This window comes from Sapajus apella, unplaced genomic scaffold (assembly GCF_009761245.1).
Source record: "Sapajus apella isolate SASKATOON/1434 unplaced genomic scaffold, GSC_monkey_1.0 scaffold3, whole genome shotgun sequence".
Classification (NCBI taxonomy): domain Eukaryota; kingdom Metazoa; phylum Chordata; class Mammalia; order Primates; family Cebidae; genus Sapajus; species Sapajus apella.
This window is the reverse complement of record NW_022436943.1, coordinates 28,945,725-28,960,950: the sequence shown is the minus strand read 5'-3', so window position 1 is coordinate 28,960,950 and position 15,226 is coordinate 28,945,725. Positions and strand designations below refer to the sequence as shown.

General features: G+C 38.8%; 1 long non-coding RNA gene across 1 annotated transcript in view; it reads right to left on the bottom strand.

Annotated features, from left to right (window-relative positions):
* The window catches only part of LOC116532418, an 87,059-nt gene extending 77,392 nt beyond the window's left edge, over positions 1–9,667 (bottom strand). Inside the window, exon 1 of the long non-coding RNA XR_004260858.1 lies at positions 9,539–9,667. This is a non-coding gene — a long non-coding RNA (uncharacterized LOC116532418). The remainder of the gene's footprint in view (positions 1–9,538) is intronic.
* Between the last annotated feature and the right edge of the window lie 5,559 nt (positions 9,668–15,226).

Sequence of the window (15,226 nt, the reverse complement as noted above, 5' to 3'; positions counted from 1 at the left end):
AAAAAAAAAAAAAAAAAAAAAAAAAAAAACAGGAGTTGTAACTTTCCTCTCTGACAAAATAGACTTTAATAGTAACAAAGACTAAAAGAAACAAAGAAGGACATTACGTAATGGTAAAAGGATCAATGTAACAACAGGAGTCAATGCTCATAAATGTATACGCACCCAATATAGGAACACCCAGATACATAAGACAAGTTCTTAATGACGTATAAAGAGACTTGGACTCCCGCACAATAATAATTGGGAGACTTTGACACCATATTGTTAATATTCAACGGATCAATGAGATAGAAAATTAACAGGGACATCTGTGATTTGAACTCAGACCTGGAACAAGTAAACTCAGTGAATATTTATAGAATTCTTCACCCCAGGTCCATAGAACATACATTTTTCTCAGTATCATATTACACCTATTTTGAAAGTGACCACATAATTGGAAGTAAATCACTCTTCAGCATTTTCATAGCATTTCACAGACTTAAATGAAATATTGGTTGGCTGTTTGTTATTTTCTTCCCTTATTCCTTCCTGTCTCCGCTGTTAAGCACAATTATCGGCATAAAAGAGGTTTTTAATACCTATTTTTAGATTGCATTCCAGCCTGGGCAATAGAGCAAGACTCCTGTTCTCTCTCCCCCTTTCTCTTTCTTTAAAAAAAAAAAAATTAGCAGGGCATGGTGGCACAGAGCTATAGTCTCAGTTACTCAGGAGACTGAGATATAAGAATTGCTTGAATCCAGGAGATGAAAATTGCAGTGAGCCGAGACTGCGCCACTGCACTCCAGCCTGGAGGACAGAGTGAGACTCTGTCTCAAAACAAACAAAATCATGCTGCTTTTGTCACCATTATGTAGACATCGCTAGCCCCTGACTTGTCACTAATTGCTGATGCTGCCATTTGTACTTAAGCTCAAAGTTACCACTTGTGGAGACTAACAGGACAGTCCTGTCGATTCTCACCTTAGAGCCTTGCAGCTGAAGGAGTCCACCACCTCTACTGACGGCTGGTTGTTCTAGGATAGTGGCTCTCAAACTTTAGCCTGCATCAGAGCGACTCAGAGGACTTGATAAGATACAAATTGCTCATCCCCACTCTCAGAGACTTTGATTGAGTAGGTGTGGAGTGGGTCCTAAGAACACACACTTCTATCAAGTTTCCAGGTGATGCTGATCTTGCTGTTCTAGATCCACACTTCCCAGAACAGCACCCTAGGGGAAGATTCTTCCCAAGGCTATCTGAAGAAATCCTTCACTTGTTTCTGTGGCTGTTATTCTAAAGACATAAACTCTGCTGGTGCAACCTAAAGGAGAGCCAGCCTGAACCACTCCTGCAGTAGAGACTCCTGGCTGAACTGCACTACTTCTTCATGGAGTAAGAGAGGAAGATCCTTCTATGGCCTGGGTTCCTGGTATCTTAGTTCTTAGAATCAGCCACTCAGACACCCCCTAGAACTCAGGATGGCCACCTGGATCCAGGCAGATAGGTTCTCATGTCTACTGCCTCACAGACCCCAGAAAAACCCTTGACCTTGACGTTTAATCATCTAACTTTTGCCCAAGCCAGCCCTGGTTGGCTTAAAAATCTTTTTCTTATTTTCTTTTTTGAGATGTGTGCACTGTCACCTGGGCTGGAGTGCAATGGCACCGTCTTGGATCACTGCAACCTCTGCCTCTCAGGTTCAAGTAATTCTCCTGCCTCGGCCTCCCGAGTAGCTGGGATTACAGGAAACTGCCACCATGCCTGGCTAATTTTTTGTATTTTTTTAGTAGAGACAGGGTTTCACTATGTTGGCCAGGCTGTTCTTGAACTCCTGACCTTGTGATCCACCCACCTTGGCCTCCCAAAATGCTGGGATTACAGGTGTGAGCCACTGCACTTGGCCAAAAATCTTGTTTTTCTACATTTATGGTAATTTTATCTCAGAATTTTATCACTGAAGTTTTTTTTTTTTTTTTTTTTCAAGACAGAGTCTCATACTGTTGCCCAGGGTGAAGTGCAGTGGTGCCATCTTGGCTCACTACAACCTCTGCCTCCTGGTTTAAGCGGTTGTTATGCCTCAGCCTCCGAGTAGCTGGGATTACAGGCATGTACCACCATGCCTGGCTAATTTTTGTATTTTTAGTAGAGACAGGGTTTCACCATGTTGCCCAGGCTGGTCTTGAACTTCTGACTCAGCTGATCCACCCACTTCGGCCTCCCAAAGTGCTGGGATTACAAGCATGAGCCACTGCACTGGCCTATCACTGAACTTTTTAGGCTTACCTTGCCATTGAGCCTTACGCAGGACAAGTAGGCTGCCTTAATAGATTTGTATAACATTGAATTGGACCTTTCTGTCCTAGAGGGTCCCTGGATTCCTAACGCAATTTAGTTCTTCCTTGTTTTAGCAGTCTTCAAGTTCCATGTTTAAGGTGCCAGAAAGAGACCAAGTATGACTAAGGGCTGTTAGTAGATTTTATCACTTTAGGTTATAAACTCTAGTGAACAGATACAATGCATTTTTGGTTAACAAATGTGTGCACATAGACACATATAGACATATACACAGGAAAAAGGAGATTACAGATTTTATAGCAGAATGAAGAAAAAAAGCAGGCAAGGCTTTCCTTTGTAATGAGATTGCTCTGCACCTTGACAGTTCCCTAATAGTGGATTGAGCATTAAGTTATTCAGTAAATCAGTAGTTGTCAGTCACATTGTACAACACATCCCCAAGTCCCAATCTCAGTAGTGAGCACTGCGATGTTAGCAGAAATGTGATCATCATTACCAAGCAGATAAGTCGACAGGTAAATCCTTTTTTTTTTTTTTTTAATGATTGTTGGCCTTTATTATTTCTGCAAGGTATTTTATTATATATGTATCCCTAGTAGGCTTGGAAATAAATATTAATAATTACAAACGCCTTGCATTCTCACCAACATTTCCTTATTTGCTGTGTATAGAGTTTTCAATGCATAACAAAGGCAAACTTTGCTCAAGGTTATTCACTATCAATGTTTACTCTGTAAAGTGCCTTAAGGCATTATCAGTATAAAGGCTTTTATATAAAATATTATTTTCTTTCCCTAAAATAATCGAACAGCTAGAACACCTTCTAATATAGTTTAAATTAAGAAAAAAATTACTCATCAGCTATGTATTTTTAATTAAATAAAATAAAATATATTTTATTTTATTATTTTGCTACTTCATTACTGTTTACCTGTAATGAAGTAGCAAAATAATAATTAAAAAAAATATATTTTTCTACATAAATGAATAAATTACATTTGTGTTTAATAATGTAAATTATGACAACATAAAGATGTCATTAATTTTTTAAATTTTTTCTTCATAAATGTTTTATTTTTTACATTTTGAAGTATAAGCATTGACTTTTTATTTTATTGGACAAGTAGTACATAAATTATACGTGGGTGATGGTCAATATTGAGGGTCAACTTGATTGGACTGAGGATGCAAAGTATTGTTCATGGATATCTGTGAGGGTGTTGCCAAAGGAGATTAACATTTGAGTCAGTTGACTGGGAGAGACACACCCTCCCTCAGTCTGGGTGGGTAACATCTAATCAGCTGCCATCGAGGCTAGAATAAAGCAAGCAGAAGTTGGAAGGACTTGACTTACTGAGTCTTCTGTCCTCCATCTTTCTCCCATGCTGGATGCTTCCTGCCCTTGAACATTAGACTTCAAGTTCTTCAGCTTTTGAACTCTTGGATTTGCACCAGTGATTTGCCAAGGGGCTCTCGAGCCTTCGGCCACAGACTAAGGCTGCACTCTCAGCTTCGCTACTATTGAGGTTTGGGGACTGAGAAAGGCTTCCTTGCTTCTTAGCTTATAGCTGGCCTATCACGGGGCTTCAACTTCTGATCAAGTGAGTCAATTCTCCTAATAAACTCCGCTTCTTATATACATCTATCCTATTAGTTCTGTCCCTCTAGAGATCCCTAATACAACATGGGTGGTGCCTTTTATGAATTTTTTCTTCTGTGAAATATAACAAAGAGTTTTATGCACAAAGTATCAGTATGGAGTTCAACAAAGTGTCACAAAGGAAAGGCCTAGCTAGTTATAACCAGGGTCAGAAGATGCTAGCAGGATGGGGGATTGTTTTGCAGGTCAAAAGATACTGTCAGTACCTCTGATATAGTTTGGATATGTGTCCTTCCCTAAATCACATATTGAAATGTCATCTCCAGTGTTGAAAGTGGAGCCTGGTGGCATGTGATTGGAACTTAGGGGCAGATTTCTCATGAATGGTTTAGCACCATCTCTCTTAGTACTGTCCTTGCAATACTGAGGATAAATTACTCAGTCTCAGGTATTTCTTTATAGCCATGCAAGAACTAATTTATATATCCTCCTACTTGTCCACTTCCAAACATTAAAATCCCCTCCCTCCTGAAGTAAGTACTATCCTGACTTACACACTAATCACCACCCTGCTTGTTTTTAGATTGACCACCTAGGCTTGCATTTCCTAAACCCTAGAGTTTAGTTTTGCCTCCTTTTTGAGCTTTATACAAATGAAATTATACATCATGTATTCTTTTGTGTCTGGCTTCTTGCACTTCACATTGTGTTTCTGAGAATCATCCATTATGAATATGTAAATGTAATTCATTCATTTTCATTGCTATAAAGTTTCCACTGTATAGAATAACATAATTTTCATCTGCATTCTATTGTTAATGGATATTTGGGTTGTTGAGACAGTTGACATTATGAAACTCTTATAGGTCATTGGAGAAATAACTTTTTCAGTAAATCAGTAGCAGTCAGAAATATACAATGCATTCCAACTCCACATCCTCAGTGTTGAGCACTGTGACATTGGCACAAATGTAAGCACCGTTACTAACTATGTAAGGAAACAGGTAATTCTCATACATAATTCTTAGTACACCCTTGCGAGCATTTCTGTTAAGTGTATATCTGGGTGAGGAACTACTGAGTCATAGGACATGTGTGTCTTCAACTCTCCTTATATTATACCAAAGTGTAGTGTTAATGTACCTCTCACCAGCATTAAATAAGTGTTTTGTTGCTGTTCATTCAGGTTCCAGCTCCAATTTTGTCTCCTTGTAGCATCCTTTTCTGGCCATCCTAGTTTAAGTATTCCACCCCATCATTCCTTACTCTTCAGTTCATCACTCTGATTTATTTTCTTGGGTCCCTTCAGGTCTTTGAAAACACCTTGTTTCTGGGCTCTTCCACTCAAAGGTAAGCTCCATGAAGCTCCATAACTCCATGAAGTTACTTTGTCTTGCCCATAGCTAGGATAGTGTCTGGAATACAACAGACTCTCAATAAATATTTGTTAAGTGAATGATTGGGAACCTCATTCATATAGTATGTATTCACAATAATGTCAGTAGAAAGACGTTACAGAATATAAACTTTGAATCTTCTCTTTGCAAGGAGCAATACTTTTTGAATAGGAGTTTCATGATCCATGTAATATGTTTAACAGCTAGTGTTCAGAAAAATAATTATTCATTTAGATTTTCCTGTAAGATGACCATCATGACACATGTTGAATAATTTTTCCTGTCTCATGAACACAGTGAATACCAGCATTTCTTATTCACTGTGAGAAAATAGGTGCCTGTAAATCAAGGCTTCATGTTCTTTAAAGTGCAGACCATACCAATCAATTGACATCCTTCTGTAAATAATAATGCATGGTTTCTCAAGGAACCCAGCAGGTAATTGATTCCCTGGTCTAAAGAAGCTCTAGGACTGTGATTTTTTGATATCTATGGAATCCTTCAACTGACTTTATTGTCTTGTTTTTAGCTAGCACTTGAAATAAAGTTCATGAATCTTTATTATATATCCAGCCTCTCTGGAATAGAGTAGTAGCAGTTTGTACGCTTGGAATATGCCCAGCCCTATCTGCATGTCTACCGTAAGGCCACAGTGACAAATACCTAGTGGAGTAGGAGAATGTGAGTTTTGTGCATGTCCAGAGCTATCCCCAAGTGAATCCAGACACCTGAGTCAGGCAATGATGTATCAGATTATATTTTATAACGGGCTATTCCCAAAGCCTCAATTCGCCAACTATGAATGTGGCTATGTAATAGAGAGGAAGGTTTTGTGTTCTAAATGCTTGATTGGCCCATGGTTTCTGTTTTTTAAGAAGAGCTGACCATGTGACCTTACTACTCTGACCACAGTTAACTGGACCAGGGATGAGTGCCTGACTCAAGGTTGGCCAGTGATCTGTGAAATGGCATGAGACCTCTGCCAACAGGACTACTTTACTTAGGAAAGTGACCAACTAAACAAATTAGATTATCTTTCTTGGAGAGTTTAAATGCAGGATGCAGGTACCATTAGAGGAAGTTAGGGGAAAAATAAGGGAAATGTAGAATATATTATTTTAACCACATAATTTGAGATATATAAACCTTAGTTTTATCTCTTCTATAATCCTGAAAATATTAAAATTATTCATAAGGATAGAAAATAAAATCAAATAAAAACCACAAGTATTATCTTGTGCAAAGACCCACTAATCTGTGGTTTAAAACCAACTTACGCACTAACTTCTACCCAGACAACAACAAAAACATCTGTCGGGTGGAAAAGCCAAGCAGTCAGAAATCCAGAAAAAGGCAAGAGGCCCAAGCCACCAGGCAGGAGAATCTGCAAGGCAGTAGAAATCACAAGAAGCTGAAATGAGGACACAACAAGTAAGAGAGTAGAGAATCGTAGTTTTTCGAGCTCAAAGTTGTGACTGAATAAAAAAAGCAGTCATTACACTGATGACACATTAAGATAAGTAACAATAGCACTAAAGAGACAGAACCCATCACTAGAATCACACAGAATCACAAAGTCCTTACAGTTTTCTGTGAGACCAGCTTGTTTTGTTGTTGTGTTTCTTAGTCCTTCTCTCAATAAAAATTTGGTGTAGATAATAATCACCTAGGATATGAATTAAAAATCTACTACCTGCAGCTGTAAAGAGTTTCTGATCTAGTAGATGTGGACCATGACCTAGGAATCTTCATTTTACGTATCTGAGCCTGATGGTCCAGTAAATCATCCCTTAAGAAACACGAAGCTAAGCTATCCTGAGGTTTTATATTTTCCTTGAAACTGGAAAGAAAAAAATCTACCTAATATAGAATCCATGTATGACTTCAGTTTTGCAGAAGTTGCCCAGAGTTGGAGCATCTAGGACACATTGCTGTATTGGTTTTATAATTATCTTTGTGTTAAATAAAAGTCACTTCTAGAAATGCTACATTTTAAGTATTTTGAAATAAAAGGTTTTCCCCGTCTTCATTCCAAAGGACTGTACGAGGCTTGTATTCCTCTCTTCCCTGGAAGAACTCTGCTCTACTCCAGCTCGTTGATTCCCAAACATGGGCCAAATTCTGTTCATGTCTGAACCAATGCATATACTCACCACCCTATCCCTACTTAGAGGAATAGCAAGGAAGGAGCTCACAAGCTCAACTAAGGTCGGCTTGTGTGAAATACTGGGTGAAGACAGTTTGGGGTCCCTCAAATCAGGTCTGGGTGTTGGAATGGAAACTAGAATTTCCCCCTAAAGATAAACCATCTGGGAATCAAGACAATAGTCAAGTCCAAGTCCACTGGTAAATACCAAGTTTTAAGACTGAAGAGACTAGGTGCAAAGACTAATGCAAAAGCTGGAGGAAGGAATCAAGGCAGACGTCTTAGAACTAGAAGGATAGAGCAGGCAGAAATAGAGTCCACATAAAGTCCCTGGTCACTCCAGGCCAAGTGGAACCAATACCCCACTAAGAGGTTGCAGCTGAAATTCATGAGCTGGTAAGCACATAGAGATGTACAACAGTTTAAAGGCCCTTGAGAATCAATCCGTTTTCTAACAACTCCTGCTCAATTCTCAGGACTGAAAGTTGGCCAAGACAGCCTTTGCCCAGATGCTGGTACCATTTGTGGACAGAACTTTCTTATGCTGTTTGACTGGTTAGTACCATCTATTTGTGGATTGATGTCTCAATATCCTTATCTATAAAATGAGAATTATAATAGTACCTAATCTATAAATTAGCAATGGTTAGAAGAATTAATATATGAAATAAGATAATGTACAAATGCCTAGAACTTAGAAAACACTAGAAAATTGTTGACTGGGGATGAAGGGGGACAAAAGGATAAACATGTATTTATTGCCACTGAACTGTACACTTAAAAATGGTGAAGATGCTAAATTTTTAAAAACATTTGTTGCTGCTGCCACCATTGTTGCTGCTGTCAGTGTTGCTATAAGTAATAATTTCTTATGAACAATCAATTATTTTGACACCTTTTCCCTTTATGCTGGATTTTATTTTTTTGAGATAGGGTCTTATTCTATATCACCTAGGCTGGAGTACAGTGGCATTATCATGGCTCACTGCTGCCTTGACCTCCCAGGCTCAAGCAATCCTCCCACCTCAGCCTCCTGAGTAGCTGAGACCACAGACATATGCTACCATGCTCAATAAATTTGTTTGTACAGATGGGGTCTCACTATGTTGCCTGGGCTGGTCTCAAACATGGGCTCAAGCAGTCCTCCTGCCTCAGCCTCCCAAATTGCTGGGATTATAGGAATGAGCCACCATGTAGCACGCTGTATGCTGAATCTCTTGATATTGACTTCTTGCCTGGATCATGACACATGTTGTTGGCTGTTTGTTTCCCATAGAACATAGGTGCTATGTTCCAGGCAGAATTCCCCCCTGAAAATTAGTCTCTGATACCACCACCTACCACTTCCTGATAGTGTTGCATATCCCACCAGGTAACAGGTCGTTTCCATCATGTCCCCAAAATAACACAAATTTTTTCTCCCATACCAGATATTCTTGAAGACTTAACTCAAATACTTTCTTCTTCAAAAAGCTTTATGTAACCTGAAGGGCTCTCCCAGCTCTCTGGAGTGCCTACTATATGTAATCTGAATAATTAATCTACCAATTAATCATTTACTGCTTCATAAAATCTTTTCTGTAAGTCCCTCAAATTGTTATTTAAATCATGTATTATTATTTAACTTATCATACATCCGTCTTGTGTACCCAGTAAGATAGTACCCTCCTTAATGATAGCAACTGTTTTATTCATCTTTGTATGCCCATGGCTAAGCACCATGCTTTTCACAGAGCTCAACAAATATATGTGATTTGATTTGAAATGCTTAGTTAGAATACCATAAAAGACTACCCATTTCACATTCAGAGGAAGTCATTAAGATTTAAAGAGGCCATTAAGGACTAATCCAATAACCTAGAAGAGAATAAATTGCTTACTTTCAGGCAGATGTGCTAACTTTCTAGACCACTAAGGTTCTATTTAAGCAATTTACTAAGAGTAAATTATCAAATGGATCCAGGTAGCTCAAAAAGGTTAATACCTGCTACTGCCTACTAAGAGTTAAGCTATGTCTCCTTTGCCTGCTCTGAGCAATACCAGCCAAAACCATCTATTGTTTATAATATGCAGAGAATATATATAAACAGAGTAACCATTTGGACTAAATTTACATAGCCGAAGAAAGCAGTTCCATAAACTGTAAGATTGCAGTGCACTGTTGGTACCCAGGTGCTACTGACTTGCTCTAATATTGACACCACTCTTCTCTTCTTCCTACCCCATATTCTAAAATGATCATCTGTAACATGAAAAGAAAATGGAAGAAGAATTAATTCAGTTGCATTCACTGTTTTTTGTTTGTTTGTTTGTTTGTTTTTGGAGACGGAGTCTCACTCTGTCACCCAGGCTGGAGTGCAGTGGCACTATCTCAGCTCACTGCAACCTCTACCTCCTGAGTTCAAGCGATTCTCATGCCTCAGCCTCTCAAGTAGCTGGGATTACAGGCGTGTGCCACCATGCCTGGCTAATTTTTGTATTTTTAGTAGAGACAGCATTTCGCCATATTGGCCACGCTGGTTTCAAACTCCTGACTTCAGGTGATCCACCCGCCTCGGCTTCCCAAAGTTCTGGGATTACAGGCGTGAAACACCAGGCCCCAGCATATTCACTGTTAATTGTTGCAGGAATTGCACTCAATAGTAGAGATACAAAGGGATTTAAAACTTGAAAACATGATACCAGTTTCATGGAACTGCCATTCTAGTTAGGAGTAAAGTGGTAGAAACGGGAGTGAGATAGGAAACACATAAACAATCATGAAACAATGTGGTGCATATTATAATAATAGTATCTGCAAAGTGTTCTTGTGAGGAGTGGAGAGTCCTAACAGCTTTGAGGGAGAAGTAAGAGAAGCAGATGTTGAGCTGTGCCCTAAGGGGGCATCAGGAGTTCTCCAAGGGAGACAAGAGGAGAAAAGACAAACACAGGGAGATACATGAACAAAGAAATGGTTTGGCGAAAAGCGATCTTAGAGGTATTTTGTTCAAGCCTCGAATGTTATAGACCAAAGAAAACCAAAAATAGGACCAAGGGATGTTACGTGACACATAGGCACAACTGGAAATGAGAAAACAAACCTTGAGCCTGCATCTGGCTGACCAACGTCAAATCTGGTGCTTAACCTGCTTTGATAAATTGCATATTTAATGAAAGTTCAATGAAAAAGGAGGCTTGGGAAGTAAATCCCGCCAATTTGAAGTTCATTTTACACTCATTCATTCACACATTCAACAGTACTGATTGGCATCAACTAGGTGCCAGGTATTCTATTAAGAGATAGGAAACTAAGAAGGAAGAGTAACCAAGACAGACATAAGCCATAATCTCACAGAGCTAACAACTTAGTAGAGGATGTGAATAAGTAAGCCGGCAGTTAGAGATGAGTGTAAGGATTGTGGCAGGGAAGTACAGAGTGCCATGGGAGCATACTTGGGAGGAGCTTTATTGGGTAGAGAGGCATCACCCTGTAGGCTAAAACCTGAGGAATAAGAAGGATTTAGTAAAGTGTTCCATGAAGGGCTAACAACACGTGTAAAGGCACAAAGGAACAAAGATCCAAAAATAAGAGAGTGCATTATGCGTAAGAACTCAAATTTCAGTGTGAGTGGTGGTCTTCCTCCCCATGTTATCCCTTAGCCAGCTCCTACTTATCATTTAAATTGCAAAGGGCATGTAATTGGCTCCCTTTCCTAACACTCTAAAAATCAGGTTCCCTTCATGTTCTTGCTGTGAACTGCAATTACTGATTTATTATCTGGCTTTCCCACCAAACTGTAAGCTCTTTGAGGGCAGGTATGTATGATGTCCTTGATCCTAATCTCTTGAACATGTAAATGTTACCTTGTGAGGGAAAAGGGTTCTTTGTAGATGTGATTCAATTAAGGATCATGAGATGCAGAGATTATCCCGGATTATCCAGATGGGCCCTAAATGCAATTACAAGCATCCTTCTAAGTGAGAAGCAGGTGGAGACCTGACTGCAGGCAGAAGAAAATAAAGCCACAAGACCACAGAGGTAGACATTGGAATGATGTAGCCACAAGCCAGAGAATATGAGGAACCACCAGGAGGTGAAAGAGGCAAGGAACAGATTCTCTCCTGCAGACTCCAGAGGGAGCAAAGCCCTGCCAAACCTTGATTTCAGCCCAGCAATACTGATTTCTTTTTTGAATTGGAGCCTTGCTCTGTCACCCAGGCTGAAGTGCAGTGACGTGATCTTGATTCACTGCAAACTCTGCCTCCCAGGTTCAAGAGATTTTTGTGCCTCCGCCTCCCAAATAGCTGGGATTACAGGCACACCTCACCACACCTTGATAATTTTTGTATTTTTAGCAGAGACAGGGTTTTGCCATGTTGGCCAGGCTGGCCTCAAACTCCTTACCTCAAAAGATTCGCCCACCTCGGCCTCCCAAAGTACTGGGATTAGAAGGTGTGAGCCACCATGCCTGGCCCCAGTGATACTGATTTTGGATTTTTGGACCCTAAAATTTCTGTTGTTTTAGGCCACCAAGTTTATGATAATTTATTACAGCGGCCACAGAAAACCAATACAAACACTGATATACATCTTTTCGCATAACAATCGTTTTGGTGTTTTAGTGTTAATTCGTTTAGACAGATTCCTAAAAGTGGAATTGTGAATCAAAATCTACAACCCTTATTTTAGGTATAATGAAGATTACTGAATAAGTTTCATAAAACAATTTCTATAAACACCAATAATGTAAGAGTGTATCTGTTCACCACGCCCTCTTCATCACTAAATATTTTCATTAATTTGAATGTATGCTATGTTGATATGCAAAAATAGTTTTTTAATATTGTTTTAATTTACATTTCTTTGGTTGCTAATGAAAATATTTTCCCACGTTTGCTTATCAGTTTTATTTCTTTTGTACATGTGCAAAGTTTTTTTTTTAAGAGAGATTTATATGTATTTCTCCTAGAGCAAAGACATCACACTTCTGTTTCTTAAATTTGCTTAAAACACTTTATCTTACTCTATTGTTTGCCACTTTATTTAGGTTGGATTTAGGTTCCTGTCTTTAAAGGGGATATGCAAAACTTTCATCTATACAAATAAGACAAAGTGCTGATCTTTTCCTTGGTGCTTCTTTTGTTTCTAAACTTAGAAAACCCCCTACTCCTCGTCTAGAAGAAAGCTATAAAGAGTAAATTCTATTTTCTTTTAGATTATTTATGGCTTGACTTTATATTTAACCCCTTTTCTATCTGAAATGTACTTTTGTTGTGCGCAGTGCAAGTTGAAGAACTAAATTGATTGTTTTCATAATGCAACAATGACAATTGTTGCACCCTTTATTGAATAATCAATTTTTTCTCCACTGCTTTATAACACTTCTTGTATTATGTATGAAATTCTCATATAAAATGGTATCTGTTTCTATATATTGTGTTTCTCTAATCCAATTGCCTATGATAATGTAATTATTATATAGTTTTCAACACTGCATTTTAAAATTTATTTCCAAATGTGGTAGGCTTGCCTCATCACCATTTACATTACTTTTTTGAAGTGTCTCTTTGTGTTTTTAATATTTCAGTAAGTTTGCAAAAGTTGTTTAAAAACTTTATATTCTTTTATAACAAATTTATCTACAGTTTTTTCCACAACAGAAGGTACAGTGACTAATCCATGATAAGCACTTATAAATTGTAGTGATTACTGGTTAATAATGTTTAAAAACACATTTTTTGTCTACTTGATTTCTGAGCTATGTAATTTTTCATTTTACCAATTATGAAACAGTCAAGTCCAGGAATTTTAGCCAATCTTCTTTTTTGTTGTTGTTTTTCAACTTTTACTATAGGTTCAAAGGGTACATATGCAGGTTTGTTACAAAGGCATATTCCATAATATCGAGGTTTGGAGTATGAATGAATCTGTCTCCCAGGTAGTGAGGATAGTACATAATAGTTCGTTTTTGAACCTTTCTCCCACTCCTTCCTGAGACTACAGGTGCAAGCCACCACACCCGGCTACTTGTCATATTTTTAGCAGAGACAGGATTTCACTATGTTGGCCAGGCTGGTCTCAAACTCCTGACCTCAGGTGATCTGCACGCCTCAGCCTCCCAAGGTTCTCAAATTACAGGCATGAGGCACTGTGCCCAGCTAGCTTCCATTTATAAGTGAGAACATGCAATATTTGGTTTTCTGTTTCTGCATTGGTTTGCTGAGGATAATGGCCTCCAGCTGCATCCATATTGCTGCAAAGGACAAGATTTTATTCTTTTTTATGCTGCATAATATAACCCCATTAAAAGATGGGCAACGGACATGAACAGACACTTCTCAAAAGAAGACATACAAGCAGCCAACTGTAAAATGATTCTAGGTTTCTTACTATCCTCCCCTCATTATAAGTAACAGATTTCTCTCCTTTATATGTTGTAAATAATTTTATAAAGCAACATAACATTGCCAATTTATTCTTTCATACCCTCATCATTTCTTGCTTTTAACGTGGCCAATACTATTAGTCAATGCATGTAGTTCCTGGTTCTGTCAACATTTTTCACATGTTTATATGAAAAGATGCTCATTATCACTAATCATCAGAGAAATGCAAATCAAAACCATAATGAGATACCATCTCACAACAGTCATGATGGCCTTTGTTTAAAAAAGTCCAAAACGGCCAGGCGCGGTGGCTCACACCTGTGATCCCAGCACTTTGGGAGGCCGAGACGGGCCTGGAGGACATGGACCACATCCTAGAAGCAATGGACGTAATACCTAGGTAAGAGGAAATTCACTAAAATTTGGTGGGAATAATAAGAACAGAGCCAGAACTGGAGTCCTCAGTACCAGAGGTCAGAGATCAAGATTTACAAGGAGTTATTTGTTGATGTAGTCCAGTCTCAGATCTGGTTCCTTGAAATAACAGATTATCTGATCCAAAAAGGTATATGCTGGTAGACTTTCAGAAGTAGAGATGGGAGAGTAGATCTATCAGAATCAGAGGCAAGACATACCAAGATTTGGCCTAGTCCCCAAGAACAGGCAGCAGTGGAGTCACAACAGTAACCCAGCTGTTAGACTCCAAAACCCTGTGCTTATGGGTCAAGTACCCTGAACCTTCAAAAGTGTCAGTAAACCCTGTCTCTACTAAAAGTACAAAAATTAGCTGGGCGTGGTGGCATGCACCTGTAGTCCCAGTTACTCAGGAGGCTGAGGCAGGATAACTGCTTGAACCCTGGAGGTAGAGGTTGCAGTGAGCTGAGATCATGCCACTGCATTTCAGCCTGGCAACAGAGCAAGATGCCATCAAAAAAAAAAAGAGTCTTAGTAATGATTAGAATTAAGTTGCATTAAACACCTGGCTGCGTGCCTGACACACAGGATGTGGTTACTGTTCATGCTAGTATTATCTTACACTTGACCCTACAAAGTCATCAGCTACTTTTTTCTTTCCTGGTATATTTTCATTGGTTCAACATTTCACCATTTGAAGAAGCTTTGTGTACTCTTCAAACCCAACAACTCCATTATGCTCACCTTCCTCAATAATTTTTTTAAAGATATTTGTTGATTGCTGTTATGACTTTTTCCTAGGGAATTTCTTCCACTTACCCTTTCTCTAATATGCTTAAATAATAGGATTGTGATTTCAAAATATGGTCCTCTTTCTACAGTGACTCGATTTCGATTTGTTTCAATGACAAGCTCCTACAGTCTCTTTAGGTATACCGCCTCAGTTTCCTTACACAGCTTGTTTTCCTCCACTTGACCTTCAACTCTGAGAATTTCAATACACTCTGAAGAGTTGGGGTATA